Genomic DNA, 21,941 nt, shown 5'->3' on the forward strand with positions numbered 1-21,941 from the left:
AGGCTCCCTGTAAACCCTTGTGTGCTATCACTGCATTCTGATGAGAGAGCCCATGTGTGCTGTAATATGGTTAGTGGATTAATATAATCTGGCACAACTACAAAAAAAGCTCCCTCTTGGGGCCCGAGATGTAAGGATAGTTGGCAGACGATAGGTTCATAATATACCGTATAGAAAGTTTATTGGCAAAACCATGATAACGAGAGCGCAGAGCCAGTAGGCAGATCATAGTGTAGATAATAGGGGTACACCATAACCACCATAAATAAATCTGGAAAGCGGAACTAGCTAGAAAACATAGGGTTTTGCCGCTACTAATATGCAGCCTATCGATCACCTACCGGCCAGCTGTATTTATCTGAAGGTGCACATCTGCTTCTATCAGTTTAGTCTATCAAAGACCGCGCGGCTCCCACCATTTCCAGGGTATTATGGCAGACCAACTCAAAGTGCGAAATCATTTAGCAGAACCGGCCCAATAGAGGTGACGACTGCAGATGTCCCTGCTCCCCTTCCTGACAAGTAACATACTGTGCTTACTAAAGAAGAACAGAAGAGGAACATGTTAAAGAACAGAAGAGCAAGCATATTCTGCATGTCTGCATGCAAATCGCGTGACTTTTGTCATTTGGGTCAGTCGAACATTTCAGGCGGTTGGATGAAGATCCAACGTCTCCTAACCCTTCTTCTTCCTCGTCTCTGATTCTTCCCATACAAAACACTGCATGGGCCGCTGGCCGAACCACCGGCCCCCACCGCCTGTGTTCCTCCGCCACCCCCACCCCTGCTCCCACCCGCGTCGAGTTTTCTTCGTTCGGCGAGGCCCCACCACCGCCCCCACAACCACCATCCCAGCCCGAGCCCCTTCCCTCGCACTGGCGAACTCCGGCGAGCTCTCCAAAATCGACTGACCCAATTTTGAAATTTAGTCTACTGTCATTTAAGTAGTGTGGAATATAAAAGGGGAAAACCATAAGCATTGCGAGTATAGTGTTGAGCGCGCCATGGCGGATCTGAAGGTACAAACCGGACTAAGGCAACTTCGCAACCAATATTTTCTTTCAACTAGCAAGTAAGTGATGGACAAGAAATCAGAGTAAAGCAGTGCCGATCTATTTTCTTGCTGCGATAAATAACTTGAGCATATACAAAAGAGTACCTCCTCTGGTGCGGCGCTGTGTATGAATCTGCTGAGAATTTGACGGTGCTGTAGTAGCAATGGCTGTCGGTGGCATGGAAGAAGATCTAGGAGGGTAGGCGGTGGCAGCGGGGCGCGGTGGACGAGACGGTCGTAGGAGCGGCGCCGGCAAGGTGGACGACGACGGGGATGAAGCGAGAGGACGGGATGCAAGGATCCCGGTCCGAAGCCGTGGATGAGAGAGGTCGATCTCTTGTAATGGACGACGGCATCGGGGTATCAGCTCCGGCATGGTGGAGGAGGATGGCGGTGGATGGGGTGCCGGACACAGGAGGCTGGGGTGGAGAGGCTGTTTTAGCACCCACGGAGTATGAATGGGGAAATGGAGGGAAAGAGGAAGGGGGGAACCATGTCTTCAGGGCGCGCTTGTCCCAAATGCGAGGAAATTTACAAACATAGCCCCCATTTAAAATTTCCTACATCACAACAATATTAGTCGGTTGTGGATAGGATGGTAATCTCGCATACACCGAATATTTTTCGACGAGAGTTTGTTTTTGGCGCCCACCATGTATGAATCGGGGAGGGAGTCGATTTCGGTCGAGGAGACACTGTGTTTTGGGGCCCACCGTGTATGAATCCGGGTGAGAGGCGGTTATGTCAAGTTTGAGTGAAATTACAAACCTACCCCTATCGAAACCTATAGAAATTGAGTCGATAGGCTTTGCGTGTCAGGGATCGGAAGTAATTTCCATCTCGCAGATTTTGGTTTCGGGTGGTTACTGCAACTTTCCCCACTTCATTCAAATTTTTGCAGAGCCAGAGTGCACGTTTACCATGCTAACTCAATTCGAATCCAGGTTGTATTCTATTTTTGTTCAGGCAGGATCCATTTGGGATTGGAATAAAATTCTATATAAATCATTTTTTATATATACTTTCAAAAGCACAACAACCTTTATACATAAATATGGTTTACAAATGGCATGATCTCAGAGTCATAAGGCTATATCCATCTTAATATGGATTTCCAAACTTTTGAAACCACTTTATGTTGAAATCCAATGTATGCATTCCTCGCTAACTATCTCTAATTAATGTGTGTTTCATGCAGTTTTTTTACTTGTCAAACATGTATAATGTGTTTCACACACGCAACATATAGTGTAATCCCGTTTAGACATTAATTGCATATAAATCATGCATTGTCTCTAATTAAAGAATCTATGGATCACTAATATTGATAAACTATATAACATTACACGTCTCCCCAAATTCAAATGAATATGCATGTTTCATACACCAATTTGCGTTATGGTATTATCGATGTCGTGATCTCCAGTTTAAATATTTGAATCCCCATTGATCCAGATATTCGTCTCATATAGCTATAACTCATGCTTATAACCCTATACGCGTTCATCGTCTCTCGGGTATCTCTCGCGCTACCTGTATGTCAACGATGATCTTTTATCTTCGCAACACACTGACGGTACTCTCTCCCTCGACCTTCATCACTCTATCTCTATCTAAGTATATCTCGCTCACTGCTATGTGTCTCTAACTATGATTCTCCATGTGAAATCTCTTTCTCTCACACAAACACAAACTTCGTCTCCCGGGGTCTCATTTCTCTATACTATTCCCCTGTGTGCCACTCGCACAACCCCTCTCACCAAGAGATGTCTTTCGCTCCTTAGATATGAGAAGCTACGACTCTTCCTCTTAAATATCTCTTTCTCACACACAAACACAGACTCTGTCTCCCATGGTCTCATATCTCTCCACAATTCGCTTGTAAGTCGCTCACACACACTCTCTCTCCCTAGAGATATCTTGTGTTCCCTCATATGTCTCTCTATCTATCAATCTCATTGTGAAATATCTTTCTCTCTCGCAGACACAAACTCCATCTCTCGGGATCTCATTTCTCTCTGATATTTGTTTGTATGTTACTCACCTGCACACTCTCTCTATCTCTCTCACACCCACACATATAACTCAGCCTTCTGATCCACTCGACTCCTATCTCCAACACACACTAGCTAGCATCTTTATCTTTATATTTATCTGTTTCTGCATCAACCTTCTTTCTCACCCTCAATCTTGCTTCCTATCAAGCACACTATATATGTTTCTCTATACATGCAGTCAAGTGCTCTCCTTTTATCTTTCTCTCACACACACATAACTTCACCCTCTGAACCACCTGGCGGTCATCTCCAACACTCAAACTAGCTGATGTCCCTCTATTTAGCATCTCTATCTCTGTATCTATCTGTAGTTTCTCCGTCAACATTTCTTTCTCGCACGCACTCTTGCTTCCTATCACCCACACTATATATGTCTCTCCATACATGCACTTATAGGTTGATCTCTTTTGCACAATCGTTGTGTCTCGCTCCCTCTACTCGCCATAGATGCATGCTCCAGCCCACGCCACTATCTCTTGAAGACAAAAACACATGCTCAATTCTCGAGCCTTCTTCCTTGCACTCTCACATGCATGCATATTGTCATACCGATCTCTACCATATCGTTGATCTTATGACTTATGTCTTCTTTCTTTTATCTCGATCATGCTCGCGCGCACACACACACATCCCACGTATACATGTATAACTCTCGCACATGCACGTTCAAGGTCTCCTATGTCTCCATACATAGTTAATTACCCTCAACCCTAGCGCCACATTGAATCGTTCTCTTCTTGTGTGCACATAACTTCCACCTGGATGGGTAAAACACACGCTCACACTTAACAATCTCCTTCTAGCTACCCCTCCTCTCTCACTCTTCCCCTATATCCCCGAAACCAATAAGACCATCCCTTCATTTAATTCCCACCTACATGCATGATCGATATATAGTAGTCTTCCTCGGTGTCTCTCGAACAAACACGTTCTCTCGATGTCGACTCCTCTCACGCGCACACGCCTTCTCTTCCCTCTCTACGGGCCTTTTATCTCTCGCACCCCGTCGTTGGTGGCCCCTGTCATACACTATGATGAAGCCACGCACACTTAAATTACATCCGCCACCGAGGACCCCGCGTCACACACACACACGCACCCACCCCCCACCCACCCCCCACACACACTAATTAAGACTCCATCTCACACAAACATGCTCTAGGTGGAGCATTTGTTCCTACCACCCTTCGCCCAACCTTACCCGTATGATAAAGCAATCACCTTAATTTACTTGTATAACATGGACAAATTCCACTTTACTTTAGTAGTTAGCAAACTTATCATCTCTACTCTTATAAAAAACGAGTTGGTGATTATGGCGTGCCTGCCATCTCGTGATATAGACCGTCCGATCTATATCTGACGGATAGAAAGCAAACTCTGACAATTTTACAAAAGATACCCGCACCTCTCTCCACATTTACAGACAAGGCCTTGCCTCGTTCATCGTCCTTATCTCGAACAACCTCATTGCTGAGCAATTAGAAAAGGAAGTCTCTGGAACAATCTAGCATGGTGGCCACTGCCGCCTGCCAGCGCCGTCCATCCCCATGCCTCCGCCCAGTCCGACCACCAGTCACCACCACGGTCCACTCCTCCTCACCTTATCTCTCATCTTTCATTTTTTCGATGAAATTGTTGAGATACCAGTTTTCCAATAAAATTCTTGAGATATCATTAGTTTTTACACATGGGATTACTCCTGCATGGGTCAATCACAAGAGGTGTTTTGTAAATGCATATTGATGTTCCGTGCAATGCATGAGCATCTTGCTAGTAATTATATAATGCAAATCACGAGTAGGAAGTGACATTTTTTTACACAACCATGTTAACATGGCCACATAAATCACTAGCAAAAGTGTAATACCATTATACTTATATCCCGATGCAAAAGTTTGAGTACATGTCCGAAGAGTAGAGTCGCACAGACGTACTCTGTCTCTCAGAATCTCTCACACACACCAGTTACGTGACGCCCACTTAAGCAGACACGTATGTTACAATTTGTGCACCCGCGGGTAACGTGATGGTGTGCATTCATTTAAGCCGGAGGGCGAACCCAAATAGTATCTGCATTCATTCCCCTCCCACCGCCTCTTCTCTGGTCGCCGTAGCCTGGTAGCCATGGCCCGGCCGAAGGTAACGACATATGCCATACTCCCGCCGAAGCGGCGCTTCAATCTGGAAATTTAAGTGGTCATGCATGCTCTTTTTGTGCTAGCACTCCTATTTAAGGGTTGACCGGTCGCTTCCCGCGGACGTGCGCGGGCGGTGGAGGAGGAAGGAGAAGGGAAGCGGGCTGTGGAGTAACGTTTTTTACAACATTTTCTTAGGAAACTGAGTGCAATAATTGATTAGTTTTGCAAACTACCAGTACTACACTTGAAACGGTTCAAAACCAATACCACCACCATGCCCGCGTCTGACCGCCCTAGCCGACCCAACCCTCCTCCCTTGCCGGCACGCGCTTCCCATGTGAGACGGTCGGCGTTGCCCCGGAACGTCAGTGCCGCATTAATGCACGGCCAGAACAGAGGCAACCTCTCACTGGCGCCAGCTTTGAAGCAGCGCGACGGCCGAGAGAACGACACTTCCCGGTGCACACGACTGCTTCGCGTCGAGGCTGGCCATAGTTTGGATGAGTCTCCATCGTGGGGAGCCACACTAACTGCGATGATATGGACTCCCGTTGCGCACAGTTATGGATCGTCCCATCTATGAACAACACGTGGGACTGGAACTATGAGATGGACATGTACCCAGGAGTGGACGTACGAACCTGAGTAACGTAGCGCATTAAGTGAAGTAGAAAGGCACAAATAGTATGAACATGCGTGGCATATATGCATTTGTCTCCTATGACCACTAAATGTTGTACGTGCAATACCTGATGATGTTATGGAGTACGTGCCTAAGTACTCTACTACTACTATATTAATTGGAGGCACATATTAGATTTTATATTTGTTTACATGTATGCCCCGAGACCTTCCAACTAGATGTGTATTTCTCTCCGGGTCGCACTTTGTATCGTTCATACCACTAGTACTACTACGTGTGGTCTGCGACCTAGAAGTGGAGACGCTCAACCACGCTGTTCATGTCCCACTCCTTCCGCTAACGTGTGGGACATCCAGCACGTGCCGTGTTTGGCACTCCTTCGTCGTAAGAGTTGAAACGCTAGCATTCATCAGCAATAAAAAATAAATATAAATCAGCAGTGATACTATACCACGTGGTTTCCTTGCTCCTCGATATCGGAATGAATACTTCCGTTCACCGACATGTGGGACGTCGACCATCCTGGTCCACTTGCCATGCCCGCAGAACTCCAAGGGAGAGTCACTCCGGTCGTCGCGCTGTAGTCATTACTAATGAGCCGTCAAATCACAAGCCCAACCTTTCCCACTGTGAAGCTGCTCGGACAAAGGAACCATCATGACTTTGTTGAATTCCGCTTCTTGAAGAAAACTACTGTACCGGTAGTATTGCTAGCTACAGTCGTCACTCCAGCAGAGGCCTCCTTTGCTTCATAGGATAGGAATTTTATAGGAATATGAAAATCATAGGAAGTGAGATGACATGCATCTCAATTCGTATAGAGAAAGAGATGACATTTGATGCATAGGATAGGAATTTTTCCATTGAGTCTAGGCTAATGTACTGGTAATTTTCTCTAAAAACTACAATAGTAACTAGTAGTACAGGTACATGCTCGTAATTAATTAAACAAACGTATGGGCGACACAGACACACACACTAACTACTAGTACTACTACTTCTCACATGCTGGCCAGACGCCGTCGTTCTCCTTCCCGGCTTTGTCGGCGACACCCCTCCGTGCTTGGATCTCCGCCGACCTCTCCGCAGCAGCGCATGCGTCCTCTTCTTTCTTGCAGCGGCGAGCCTCTCTTTTCTTGAGTGCTTTCTGATTTTTCCGCTCCCTCTGTGTGGCTTTGGCCGCCTCTTACTCTACTGCCCATTCGGCCTTGGCAGCTTCAAATTCTGCCCACATAGTTTTGAGGTCGCGAGCGGCGATCAACTCGGCACGGCGGGATGCCATCGCTTCCCTACCAGTATGTGTGCGGTCTTGGGCGGTGAGGAACTCGGCGCAGCGGGATGCCATCTCTTCCTTACCGGTTAGTGTGCGGCGCGGTGGCAAGAACGATGCCTGGTGACAGCTCTAGGATGGAGTGGCCGGACAACCGTAAAGTGCATTGGTTTGTCAAGAGCTCAAGGACAGAAGATGAAGGAAATTTGGATTCCCCTTCAATCCTGGTCATTTATAATCGAGTAAAATGCATTGGCGGTCATCGAACTTGTCTTGATAGCTCACTTTGATCTTGTATATGAGATATGGTGATTATACGGTCACTGGCTCAGCGTATAGCTCCGTATTTGTCTGGTTGACCAGTCAAACAGTCCGCATGCGCCTCCTCAGCTCGTGTTCTTTATCTATCTATCTATCTATGCGGGCCTACCTTTTAGTGGAGAAAGAAATAAAAACCAAATTTATGCGTATGTGAGTAATCAACCACGGACTCGTCGCTGCAACGCACACCCGTCAGCCAAATGAAAATGAAATACTTCGTGTTAAATGCAGAAACAGAATTTTTAATATTATAAGTGATGCACACATTAGCGCACACCATCCATAGAGGCAAGTAGCATGTACGCGTGCAGACATCCAGACACTCATGCTCACGATGTCAAACCATGCTAATGCATGCACGTCGCCCTCTCAATCAAACTCCTGCTCATGGTGCAACGCAAACGGCGAGCCCATCACCTGCGCGCCCTGGCGGTGCATGACATTACTGTTTAGACGTTTGCTGGAGGCCTCCACGAACACCGAGCATGTATTCACCTGGCTCAACACCAACGGTCATACTCGTGACTCGACGCCTTGCTCATGTATATCATCTATCACAATGACAATCTATAAAACAGCCTAGCTAGAGAGGGTACTATCGTACGGAGTATGTACTATAGTGAGCAACCGATCATAGTGTCACTGCACACGAGTGTGTGTTTGATCGATTCGTCCATTATTCGTTAGTTTTGCATGGTTGTGTGGTGTCTAATGGTGGTCTCCAAGGCTAGTTGGCGACAAGTGCAGTTGCATGGACGCCTGGTTGTCAGTACGTGCCGCATACGCTTCAAAGGCTCGTCATCCATGAGTTCACATTTTCCACCACGCCAGCGTCTGACCGCCCTGGCCTACCGAAAACCCTTCTATCGCTAGCGCCCACTTCCCGCCTGAAACGGTCACCGTCTCTCCAGAACGGCAATGCCGCATTCACCGGATTTAACTACAGGTGCATATGGTGTGTCACTGACATGCGAGCCAGATGCCCATTGGGCCCACATGTCAGTGAGCCAATGCGCACATGCGGTTAAGTCACTGAAGCAGGTCCGCATTCACGCCCGACGCGACCTCTCACTAGCGCCAGCATTGCAGCAACGCGACGGCCGAGAGAGCGCCACCCGCGCGGCATCCCGGTGCAAGCGACTGTTCTGCATTAACGACACCACGGCTATCTTTTCGTCCGCTGCCCATATTAATGACACGCGGCTGCCGACGAACCAACTCCGGCTCCGGCCATCCATTCGTCTGCCTCGGCTTATTGCCATTCGCCCGCTATATTAACTTGAGCCCCAGCTCCTAGCCATAGCCAAAGACCCACACTCATTCTCCTCCAGTCCCTTCCTTCTGTCGGCACCACTCGAACCATGGCCTCCTGACGCTCCAAAGCTCTCTTGGACGTACTGTCGCAGGAGCAGACGAAGGACATCGGCGGCTCCACTCCGGGCACGCTCCAAAGCACTCATGGATGTACTGTCGCAGGAGCAGACAAAGGAGATCACCGGCTCCCCCCCCGGCCGCCCTCCGTCGCTACGACCACGAAGCCGGCGCGCGTGCGCGAGCGCAGCCGGCAGCGAGGAAGAGTAGTGCACGGTAGGTCGACATCGCTCTTGTTCCAGGAAGGCCACCGCTCCTCCACTCAGTCGACACCAAGATTGGTGGGATAAACATTGGCGGCCGATTAGCCGCTTGACGGCGACGTGGAGGGGGAAATCTTCAGAACCTTGTGCTCCGGAGGAGGAGGTTATCGAGGCGGATGAGGAGGAGGCAAAGGCAATGGCCGGCTTTCTCGGGGTCATGGCCGGACATGGTGGTCGGGCGCCAGCGATCATTTAGATTAGGTTTACAGTAGGTTTCAATATGGTTTGTGCAAAATATGTAATGAATTTTGTCCAGTTTATAGGAGAAGTTTTTGAAATGTAATGAATTTCATCCGGTTAATTTGAAGTTTGCTCTGTTTGCACGAATTTCGTACGGTTATTTCATATAGTTGTCGAAAGGTATGCGGGCAGCATTGGATGGCATCCATCAGTATCCTCGGACAGATACTGGTTAAATTTGAGGGCCAACGTTGGAGATGCCCTAACTATCATGCTATAATCGCTAGCAGTGCTCCATTATTTTGCAGGGAACAATTATCCCTCGATCAAAATCAGATCCGCCGTGTTTCGCACTCCTCCCACGTAAGAGTGTAGACTCTCGCTTACATAAAAATGGAGCAAGTGGATGGCACTGTAGCACGTCATATCACTCAAACTATCCCGCCTAACGCGCGGGAAAGCACTGCCCTCGTCATTTTGTTCTGGATTTCTATGATCGATCGCACGAAAATGTTACGCTCTGCAAGTTCAAAGGGAAAATGCGGCACACTTACGACTCGTACGCGTCGCACCCCCGACAGTCCGGCTCGCACGCCGCTCACCAGAGGGGACACACGTTGTCTTGCATTTTCACTGACATGTGGGACTGCAATTGAATAAACCGTCGATAGCCGAAATCTAATAACTCGGCGGGCGTCGGCTAAGAAGAGAGAGATATGGGGGAGGGAGAAGAGATCGCCCGCCCTCCGTGCACGGACTCCAAGAAATATATGGTGATAATGTGACGTGGGCCATGCGGGAGTCCGGACCGCTTCCAAGCCCGCTTCTAACCACCCTGGCCCACCAGAACCCCCCCACCCCACCCCACCACCTCGCCGCGCGCGCTCCCCCCTCAAACGCCAGCTGCCCGCATTCATAGCAAGTAGTACTAGTAACATTCTGGGCTATAAGGGCATGTACAATGGTTGATAAGATAGTCTTATGATAAGTCTTGCATGTAATTTAGAGATGACAAAAAACATGTGTACAATGGATCATCTCTTAGCCTTATCTTCAATAACTAGTTATTCCTAAAAACATGGTGAAACATATTGTGCTAAGAGATCATCTCTTGTCTTCTCTTAAATAAGAGAAGACAAGCCTTTTCTTCTGATTTCTCTTTCCTCCACCTTATCATTTATCCTATCTGGCATCCCTACAATAGAACCATTGTACATGCCCTAAGGCCGCTTATGTGGAGGAGAGAGAGGCATTGACAAAGTCAAGGAGTGGGATCTGCAGGAGCTCGTCTCTACACGTGCTCCTAGGTATAAACAACTAATTTAAAAAAGAGAGGCATAAAAAACAATTGTGTCTAAAAAAAGAAAGGTAAAAAACATTTGAGAGGAAATAGATAGAGAGAAAGTGAGAAAAAGTTGTAACCTTATAGCCAACCTTATAGTCAACACTATGGTAGTATTACATGAGGAAGGAGGGAGTGGTGCACACGCCAAGTTCACTGGGCTGCGTATTTCACACTCCTCCATCGTAACAGTGGAGACAATAGCTTTCATCAAAAATAAACAATGAATACTCGTTGCTCGTCCACTATATCAGAAAGAATACTTTCATTCGCCGACATGTGGAACGTCGACAGTCCTGGTCCACCTGCCATGCACAAAATTATCCAGGTCAACCCTGGTCATAGCGCAGGCCCAACCTTTCCCAGTGTAAGTTGGTCGGACGAAGGAACCATCATGACTTCGTTGAATTCCACTTCTTCAAGAAAACTTATTGTACCCGCAGTACTGCTACCACACGCGAAGACTGGACGGCACTGTACCACCTCATATCACTGAAACCCACTAGCCCAAACTAGCCCGCCTAGGATTTCTACTCCCTCCGTTTCAAAGTTAGTAGTACAAGGGTCATCTATTTTGGAATGGAGGGAGTACGTCTCTGTACTGCTATGATTTTGTGTTGTACGTCTCTGTACTTTTGCTACGATTTTCCTACCCTATGAACCAAATGAGGCCTGAATGTATCCGTGTCGACTATTGTCTGATCGATCGCTAAGCCTACAATTTTAGGAGCTTGGGCTATTGGCCGATCGACGATGGTTCAGTATAAGTGTACCACGAGCTCATCAGCCCCAACGTTTCTCTACGGTGTGTGTTTTGCAAGTACTATATAGCTCGCACAGTAGCTAGCCTACTAAAACCAAGAATCATCAAACAAGCCCTACTGATATGATAAACAATTCAAACTTACATCTAAGCATGCCATATATTACATCAAAAGCTGGAGAGGATACATCTGGTTCCACAACTCGGAGGGTTCGCATGATTCACTATCAAACAAAAGTAGCAAGTACCGCCCACACAAGACAGTGCACTAGCCCTAAGACGTTTTGATAACACCCATCATTCTGGTAATTAAACACAATGCAAACTACCCTGAAGGATTAGCGCGACCAACTATTTCTTGTCATCGATCTCTCGGGCAATGAGCACAGCACGGACAATGGCATGGGAATCAATCTCTGGGGCGATGTCCTCCGCGACATCGGAATCGATCTCTAGGGCGATGTTAGTGGCATCGGAATCGATCTCCGGGGCGATGTCAATAGGACGGACCGCGACCTCGAAAACGATCTCTGGGGCGTTGTCCACAGGACAGGCCGCGACATCAGAATCATCAAGGACGTCCACTGGCACCTCCACAACCCTAACATATTAGCAAGCACATTGCAAATAATCAAAAACCACAACTATGGTAAGCCAGTATTTTTTACCTTGTGCAGCTCACCGGGGGATCCCATCCCTCCGGGGGCCATCTCCTCATCCTCGATGGGGGCCATCACCTTGTCAGGGGAATACTGCTTCGCAACAGGGATATCTCCTCAAACTCAGCCTTGAGCCTCGCATAGCTGGCCATTAGAGTTTCTGGGGCAGGCACGGTGGGGCCCTTGATATTCTTCCAACTTTCTTTGAGGAGGTCGTCCGCCAACATCGTCAACTCTTTACCCAGTGCTTGTTTCTTGGAGTTCTTCATCTCCATGGGTTGGCCTGCCAACATGGTCAACTCGTTGGTCGGTGCTCGCTTCCTGGAGAGCGCTGTCTCCAGCGGGTTGTCCGCCGGCAACTCTTTGCCTAGTGCTCCAGGATCCATCAATGAACTGACAAACAAAAAGCAATCAAAAGGAAACCACAATCGCAATGGAAACGGGAAAAGAATAGGCTGTGAGAATCGGTCGGTGCTTCGCAAAAAGAAGATTCTTGGAATGAAAATATTGTAGCATCACTGATTCGCCCACCTTTCCTTCGTCGGTACAGAAGAAAAATGGCAGAAGTGAGTAGCCTGGAGTGAGGTTTTCTTCAAGAAAGGGGAGAAAGGGCTTCAATGAGCGTTCTAGTGAAATGATGGTTGCTTTGTCCAGTCCAAGTTCGAGACCACTTCGAGGCCACTTTACCACTGCTGGTAAATGTGTGGCTTTTGTGATATGATGGGTCATGTCGGCCACACCGGGGTGACCGGTGAGTCTCGAATATAGCACCTCCCTATGATTTGGTGGATGGCACGCGGGCCCGGATGCTTTGTGATATGCTTTGATGCTTTGATGTTTGGTAGGTTGTATGAAGGGTGCATGAGTCCACACTAGCTTAACATAAATACACTAGGAGCATGCATGAGAAGAGCATGCATGAAGAGGGGTGCTGGGATGAGCATGCATGAAGAGGGCACAACTATGCTGAGATGAGAATGCAACCAAACACACTGTGGTGAGCGTTCGCAACTGCCACGTTCGGGTTGCGCTTGGATCTTCGCCTCTTTGAGAAGACGAACAATGATGTTACTAATACTTCTACAGTATCGAATCCACTACTGCATGTCTGTCCACCATGTGCGGGACGGATAGCTTGTTGTATACTCTAGATTTGCTGCAACCTCTAACATTTACCCACAAATTAAAATATATATTCCTGTCTTGACCAGATGAGCATGCGAACTACAATCACCAGGATGACAGGTAGGGCCAGAAGAATATTTTAATAAAAAAGCATGGAGCCTACCCCACCGATTTTAAGCTTACAAGCACGGTACACGCTATCCTAGACTACTCTACACATGAAACTACCACACAAGTGTCCGGGCTACGCTTGGATCTTCGCCTCTTTGGGAAGTCGAACAATGATGGAGTACTAGTGCAGTGGAGGAGTACTATAGTATGCTTCTGGCCAACTGACACCGATTGAACTGCTGCATGTCCACCGCGTGCGGAAGGGAGAGCGTGTAGTGAACGAAAGCTTCTCCTAGTCCTGCTAGCCACGACGCTCATGGGCAAGGGAGGGATGCAGCTTCATTGAATTACTGCTCACGCCTTTGCATGTATGACAGGTGGGCCCAATAGGTGGGTGGCCCACCTGTCATGCAGCCAAAGGCAGGTGCAGTTATGGCGAGAGGGCGTTGTAGTAATCAAACTTCTCGGTGTTGTATGAGTTGACACGACACATCAAAGCACTGCACTCGATATATTTCAATAATTTGCATTTACCGATGCATTCATTACAATGCATGCATGCCGTGACTCTCCTTTTGATACTTGCATGTGAGGATTTAATGCACCTTGCCAAATTTTCACTATAAATTTAACTAACCAAATGTTCATGCATGTCACAAAAAGTTACATAATTGAAAACTATGTTAAAATACGAATCAAACAATATAATTTTTGTTAACATACACTAACATTTTGTCAGTTAAATCTTTGGTCAAAATTTAGCACCAATTACAAAGGGGCCCAATAAATATTGTACTCTCTCATTTTGTTTTGAGGATACTCCCACAAAGAAAATATAAATAATAATGCATGTTGGGGCAGCCCACGTTTCCGATAATTTTAGCCGTGGGCTTGTTCACAAATTTTACAAGGGGGTTACGGATCAACAACCTCATTTCCTTCAGCACCCTTGCTCTGAGAACAAAGAACCTGGCGAATATAATCTCCGGTAAGGTCCCTCGGTAGGAGTTCAAAGTAATTTCTGAGAGATGCAGATGTAGGCATTCGATGTGATTGTTATATTGTATCACATTATCCACCACTGGTCCTAATCTTATCTGCAAAAGAAGAAAACGTGTTAGTGCCTACATGCAGTTTTGAACATTACTACATGCCTATTTGGTTGGCAGGATTCGTAAAATGCACTAACATGCCATCTTCGATCTGACACGATTAACATGGGCATTTGATTACATTCTAGAATAATGTAGCCTTCTTCACAAGAGGTTGGAGTGGATGAAAAGTTCCCTAAGAAAACTAGTACAGATGAATCCAAAGGAGAAATGCTTATAGATAGTAACCATATGGATCAAGCAACCAATATGGGGGGAGCATGTATGTACTGGAATCCTCCAAAAGAATCCTTCAGAAATCGTAGTACATTGTCATTGTAAACTCGGAAAAAGGTGTCACAAACTGAACTCTCTTATGGTTAACATTAAACAGGAAAGGAACATCACCTCGATATATAGCTTCTCCAGGCACGAAAAGCATCTCAGGAAACTGACAACTTCCTCCAGGTTGGGGCCGATGGATTCTAGTGCCAAGACTGTCGGATGTGGGGTTCCGGAAAACCCTTACAGTTCGAACTCTGGGGTGCGCGCGAAGTCTTTCCCTCCTACCGATCCATGCCCTAGCTCGCTAAAATCTCACGGACGAACTCGACGAACTCGCAACACAGAAAGACACGAGATTTATACTGATTCAGGCCACCGTTGTGGTGTAATACCCTACTCAAGTGTGTGTGGTGGTGGATTGCCTCTTGGGCTCGTGATGAACAGTACAAGGGGAAGAACAACCTCCTGAGGTTGAGGTGTTCTTGTGTCTAGGGTAGGCTCTCAATCAGATCAGATCAAGCCGAGATGAGATGCCCCTACTGTGGTGGCTATTACTACTTATATATTCCCTGGTCCTCTCCCCAAATATTGAGCGGGAAGGGAGCCCACAACGGCAGGCAAATTTGAAGGGGGATAGCTATCCTGACAAAAGTGGTCTTCGCCAGCGAAAGGCTCTGGTGGTGACGCCGTCTTGGGCTCCATGATGACCTCCGTCCTACCATCCTTCTGGTCTTGGTCTCGTTGCACCGATATGGCAACCATTGCCTGATGCCTCGGTACTCCTCGCTTGCGCTTGCCTCCTTAGCACTAAAGGAGAAACAAGGACGCTGCATGCACTGGCGCCCGCCTGGACTCGATCGTCATGGCTCACGTCATGAGAGCCTCGTGAGGTTTGCCCCGCCTTGATATCTCCGCTACTCGTGAGCCCGCCTGGCTAGGCCACTCCTGAGGAGGTCTTGCGTCGCCCACCTCGTGAAGCTTGGCCCCTCGCGAGGGTCTTGGATGCTTTGTTAACGAAGATGGGCCGGACGGCCCGCTAACTTAGCCACGCCGTGGGCCGCAGGCAGGATAGTCTGGGGACCCCCGTTCCCAGAACGCCGAGAGTAGCCCCCGGGCCCAAGGTGCGCTCGGGCTTGGCTTCGCTGCAAAGCCTAGGGTGAAGTACGGAGAGCCGCGGGCCTCCAAAGCCTGCGGCCTCGGTTGATGCGTGGCGGTTGATTGGGCGTGGGCGTCTCCGCTTCCCCATGCTGCCTTGGCAACTGCACGACTGGACAAAAGGCTGGCGCGGACACCGCTTGCATTCATTGCTTCTTCCTCGCCTTGCTCTAGATCCCCTTTCTCGCTCCTCGCCACCGCTACCTCAGATCCGCTCCAACCTCGCTCCGCATCTGTGACCCATGGCGCCGCGCAAGGTCAGGACTTCCTCAGCGCCGGCTTGGTATGAGCCGGCTCTTGAAGCGCCCACCGTCACAGAGAAGAGCCTCGCCTCCGTGCGCCTACTGACGGCGGGGGAGAGCAACGAGTGGGGGAAGATGGAGCTCCGGCTCGCCTCCGATGTGCCGGAGCCTGAGGGAAGCACCTTCTTCCCCTTCTTCTCGAGCAGCATCGTCGTCGGGTTGGTCCCTCCTTTCTCCGACTTCTTTTATGAGGTTCTCGACCACTACAGGCTGCTGGCATTGCACCTCCATCCCAACTCTGTCCTCCTCTTGTCCATCTTCGCCTACTACTGCGAGGCATACCTGGGCGTGCTGCCATCCGTGGCGCTTCTGTGCCACTTCTTCTTCCTTCACGTCACCGATGGGTCACTCTCCGGATGCGCCAACTTCGTCGCGTCTGGCAAGGCCAACTCGATCTCGAGCACCGGGAAGCGGGCCGACAATATCCGATCCAAATGGGTCATGATGGACGCCAAGTGCACCTGTCCGCGCCTGGTGTTACCGACGGAGGGCCCCAGCTCGACAAGGGGCGGTTCAAGGCGGAGCTTCCGATGAGCGGGCGTTGTCTGTGTTGGGGCAGATGACAACTGACTTGAAGCCGGGCAACGCGAAGGCAGCCAAGGTGACGGGGGCAATGCTCCTGAGGGAGTTCTTGATGATGCGAGTTGCCCCTCTCCAGGCGCGCTCGCGCCCCTTGTGGGAGCTTGAAGAAGAGGGGAACAAGACCCGTCTAAGGCCTGGGGCCCTTCCTGGCGACGAATTGGATGCTGTCCTGCGCCTCATAGTTGGGGACAATCAGGAGAACCCGCCTAGTGCCTTCGTTCCTTTGTTCCTCCGCAAGGACTGGGAGGAACTTGTCGCCTCCAGGCCGTCCTTTGACGCGCGTGGCCTGGTGCCACCGGCGCTCGCAGGAGCTCCTGCAGCACCGAAGCCGGTGGAGGTGTCCTCCGACGAGTCCTGCGGAGGGGAGGAGGAGGAGGTGGACTCGGAGAAGACTCTTGAAGAGGTGGGGGAGACTTCTCCTTTGAGCAAGGCCGAGATCCTCCGCGCCCTGCCTGATGACGCCAAGGCCGACGCTTGCCAGGGGGAGAGGGGGCAGCCCCTCATCCCGACAAGGGGTAGGTCGTCGCTGGTGCCTCGCAATGCCGCCTCCGTCCCGACACCTCCTGGGGCTGGCTCCGGCCCTGCCTCCGCACTGCATGCCGCCGCCGGAGCCCGCGCGCCTGCCCCTCAGGTCCCGATGCTGTCAGGCTTCAAGCTCCCCAAGCGGAAGTATGTCGCGGTGGATTGGTAAGTGTCTTAAGCTTCGCCTTGTCCCTGTTTGTACTTGTTATTTCCTGACGTTTGCCCTCGGTCGATCAGGCTGGCGCCTTCAGCGAAGAAGAGGAAGGAGGATACGACAACAGTGCCTTCCTTCGCAGAGAAAGGAGGCAGCATCGCCCGCACCTCCCCAACCCGGTCGTCCTCGCGAGGCCAAGAGGAACATCGCCGTGTGGAATCAGCCCCCATGGCCCTGCTGGCTCCGGAAGTGCCGGCGTCTAGCGCGGTTGATGAGGTCCCAGCTGCTCCGGAACCCGCAATCTCCCAGGTCCTGGCGACGATGTCGGCTCCTCCCACTACTGCACCTCCACTCCCTGGTTCTTCTGCTCCTGCTGCTGTTCTGGAACGTGCTCTTTCGGAGATGACCCAATTGCAGGCAGATCTCCTGGGTGTGGACCCACGCCTGGTGGCCGGGTGCCTGGAGCTGGCCTCTGGCTGGCTTCATTCCGACCTGGCGGTTCGCGCGATGCTGAGCCAGGCTGCTGCGGCTTCCGAGAAGGACAAGCAAAGTGCCGCAAACGCTGCAGCCGATCGTGAGACGGCGCTGAAAGACGCCAAGGCCGCCCGTGACCGCTGCCAAGTGCTGGAGGACGAGTTGCAGAGCCTGTGCGACAAGCACGCCGAAGAAGCGCATGGCCGCCTGGCAAAGGAGGAGGAGGTGAAAGCCCGGGAGGACGCCGTCAAGAATCGCGACGCTGAGCTGGCGGAGTTGGGGAAAACACAGGCCGCCGAACGCAACCGGTTGGAAGAGCTGGAGCGGAAGGTGAAGGCGAAGGAGGCCGATCTTGACGCCAAGGCGCGGGTCCTGGGCGAAGACCGCATGGCCTTTGCCGACCTCGAGGAGGGATCTCGCAAGGCGCTGAAGACGCTCTACGATCACTGCCTGGAGAAGCCGCTGGCCACTGATGAGGACGGCCCCTCCTAGTTGCTTCCTCTCTTGGTGAAGGCGCTCGTGGAAGTCATTGATGGCGTCGGTCCTATGGCGGACGCAGAGGCTCGCGTCCTGTCTTCAGCTGCATTGACCTGCGTTTTCAGCCACCTGCACCTTCGCGACCCCAACGCTTGCCTTGACGAGCTGCTGGAGTTTGTGGCTGAGGATCACTGCGAAGCCGCCGCCGCAGCTGTGCAAGGTCAGGTGGAGGCCCTGCTGGAGAGGTTCCGTGGCTTTGCCTCCTCACCCTTGTCTGGCGATGCCGCCGACCCTACGGCTGGTGGTGCAGGTGAAGGCGTCGCTACCCGGGATGGAGCACCTTCTGCAGGCGACAGCGGTGTCCAGGGGTGACCTGCGGCTAGTTTCCTGTTTTGTTCCTGCAACATGCATTAGGCCCCGTGGAGGCATTTAGACTTTTCATTTGATATTGTGAGGACAATATGTTTGTAATATTTGCTTCGAGATTTTGCGATTTTCTTCCTATCCGCTTTGTGTTCTGCGTCGGCAGAGCCCGGCCCCGCGCATACCTCAACCGCCATTGGGCCGACCGGAGACCAGGATGGACCAAGGAGTGAGGGGCTACGTGACCAGTTAGGCTCCTGAGTCATGATGCTCAGGAGTCCCCCTTGACGCGCAAACAACCTATAGGGAGAGTACGCCAGGATAGATTAATGTTCTATGTCGGCAGAGCCTAGCCCCGCGCATACCTCAACCGCCGTTGGGCCGACCGGAGACCAGGACGGACCAAGGAGTGAGGGGCTACGTGACCAGTTAGGCTCCTGAGCCGCGATGCTCAGGAGTCCCCCTTGACTCGCAAACAATTTCCATACCTTCCCTCGCCGAGACCTCGGGAGGGGCGTGTGATGACCGGGTCCGAGAGACCTGCTTGGGCGGTGTGCGCTTGGGCGTGACCCGAGAGCAGCCCCCAGGCCCGGGAGACCTGGTTGGGTGGCGTACGCTTGGGTGTGACCCGAGCGCAGCCCCTGTGTCCAGCCCCCTCGCGCGGCTCTCCCGAGGGGAGGCGTTGCGGTGAGGCCGGACGCTGAGCTCTGGGGCTCCCTGAGGTTGGTACGACCGTGGGGCCGCCCTCAGTTGTTTATCACCAGCACGGAGCATAGTGCTTCCACTTGTGCACGGGCATAGCCGCTCCTCGGCAGTGTCGACGGCCAGCGCGGAGCATGGTGCTTCCACTTGTGCGTGGGAGGGGGGCCCCCCTCCGGGAGGAGCCCCCGGGGCGTGTACAGCCCCGCCCTGACACATGGCTTGCACGGCAGGGCTGCGAGGTGTATCTGGGCACTCGTGAGCCAGCGCGGGACTCACGAGGCCCTACCTCAAGGCGGGTTGCGCCTGGTCTTGAGTCTTCGACGGCTGTGTGTTCCTGCGAGACAGTTAGGTGCAAGCACTCTACGTCCTCAGGTCTGGGCCCTCGAGCGAGCTCAGCCGCCGCTGGTATGCCAGGTCGCGATGCCGTGGTCAAGGCCAGGGGTGAGGGCTGGAGAGCCAGTAAGAGCTCCTGAGTCGCTATGCTTAGGAGCCCCCTTTTAACGCACAAGCGGACTGCACTAGAGAGGGGTGGACCACCGGCGGGTGGCAACCGAGCAGGTGGTAATCATAGGCAGGTTAAGCATGGAAGGCAAATCAGCTTGAGTAAATGCAGGAAGACACATGCCACTGGGTCCAGCCCGAGCGGCTTGGGGATGATGCAGCCCGAGGGGCGCCCCCAGCAAGGTAAGCTAAATACATAAGCAAAAGGGATACATGCCACAGGGACGGACCCATGCGGCCTGGGAGTAATGCAGCCCGAGGGGCGCTCCCAACTAAACGAGCTTGGAAAATGTCACCTGGTTCTGTAGATGAAGTAGAGTTGGTGCATCTGAAGGCGTGCGTCAAAGGAATGACTCTTCATGAGCCACCGGGGCCCTGAGCCTCAGGATGCTCTGGGGGCTCGGGATGTTCCTTGAAGACCGTCTCCATTTCCTCCAGGACGGTGTGGTACCTGGCCTCCTGAGCAGCCAGGACGCGCCGCTCGTTGCGCTGATAGGCTGACGTCACGCTCGGCAAGCCGAAGGGCATGCGAACGTAGCTGTGTGGCGGGCCCTCGCAACGGCCCACACGCGAAGGCCAGAAACGCTCCTGAGATGCGGCCTTGTTGAGCCCTGGGCACTACTAGGAAAAGGCTAATTAGTGGCGCACCTGTTTTGGCCATTAATGGCGCACCGTCTAACCCCCACAAGGCTAATTAGTGGCGCACCTATTTTTTTGAATTTTTTTGATATTTTCTGAATTTTGAAGGCGGGAAAATAGTAGTGGCGCACCGTTTAACCCCCACCGTGCGCCATTGCTATTTTTGAATTTTGAATTTGGATCTGGATCACGATTTTTTTGCCCTTTTCTTTGCTCCTTTTTTGCACGATATTTTTTCAATTTTTGTTCTCGATTTTGGATCTTGTACGGTCTTTTGCCGGAGAGGAGTTCATCGGAGAGGAGGAGGAGGAGGTCACCGAAGAGGAGCTCGCCTACATCGCCAGAGAGGAGGAGGAGGTCGCCGGAGAGGAGTTCACCGGAGAGGAGGGAGGAGAAACCGTGAGGGGAGGGGAGGAGAGGAGGGAGGAGGAGCTCACCAGCGAGGAGGGAAGAGGAGATCACCGGAGAGGAGGGAGGAGGAGATCACCAGAGAGGATGGAGGAGGAGCTCACCGGAGAGGAGGGAGGAGAAACCGTGAGGGGAGGAGAGGAGAGGAGGGAGGAGGAGGTCGCCGGAGAGGAGGAGGAGGAGGTCGCCGGAGAGGAGGGGAGTATGGTGGAGGAGAGGAGGGGATATGGAGTGGAGGAGACGAGGAGATGGAGTGGAGGAGAGGTGGAGTGGAGGAGAACAATGAAGAGGTTAGGAGGAGAGGACCCCGCACAGCCATCTATACGACATAGGAAAGGGGCACCGTGGGCAGGTGCGCCATTACTAACTTTTTTATTTTTTTGATTTATTTTGAATTTTGAAGGCGGGAAGATAGTAATGGCGCACCTTGGGCAAGTGCGCCATTACTAACTTTTTTTATTTTTTTGATATAGTTTGAATTTTGAAGGCGGGAAGATAGTAATGGCGCACCATGGGCAGGTGCGCCATTACTGAGTTTGTTTTTTTTTTGAATTTTTTTAATTTTTTTGCCTCTCCAGATCATGAAAGGCCCGTAACTTTTTTTCTGTTAGTTTTTTGGGGATTTTGAAAATGTTCAACGGGGTTACCCCGTTGAAATCGGATGTAACTTTTTGAGTAGATGATTTTTCATATAAAAAACTTTTTCATCGGAGTTCGTATGCAAAAGTTATGCCCATTTTACAAATTCTAGAGAGATTTTGCAAAAAAGTCTAAAATTCATGTTTGTAAATTTTGCTAACAACTAGACCACATATCACATGGGAATCTTATTTTCTTTTATTTTTTTGAGATTTGTATCATTTTCTTTTATTTTTTTGAAACTGAAAAGGCGGTCCACCTGGGGGTGCATTTGGTGAATTTTTTGTAAGGCTCAGACGTGTGATGTGTAAATGTTAGTAGTGGCGCACCAGGGGACAGTGCGCCAT

This window comes from Aegilops tauschii, chromosome 4, assembly GCF_002575655.3.
Source record: "Aegilops tauschii subsp. strangulata cultivar AL8/78 chromosome 4, Aet v6.0, whole genome shotgun sequence".
Classification (NCBI taxonomy): domain Eukaryota; kingdom Viridiplantae; phylum Streptophyta; class Magnoliopsida; order Poales; family Poaceae; genus Aegilops; species Aegilops tauschii.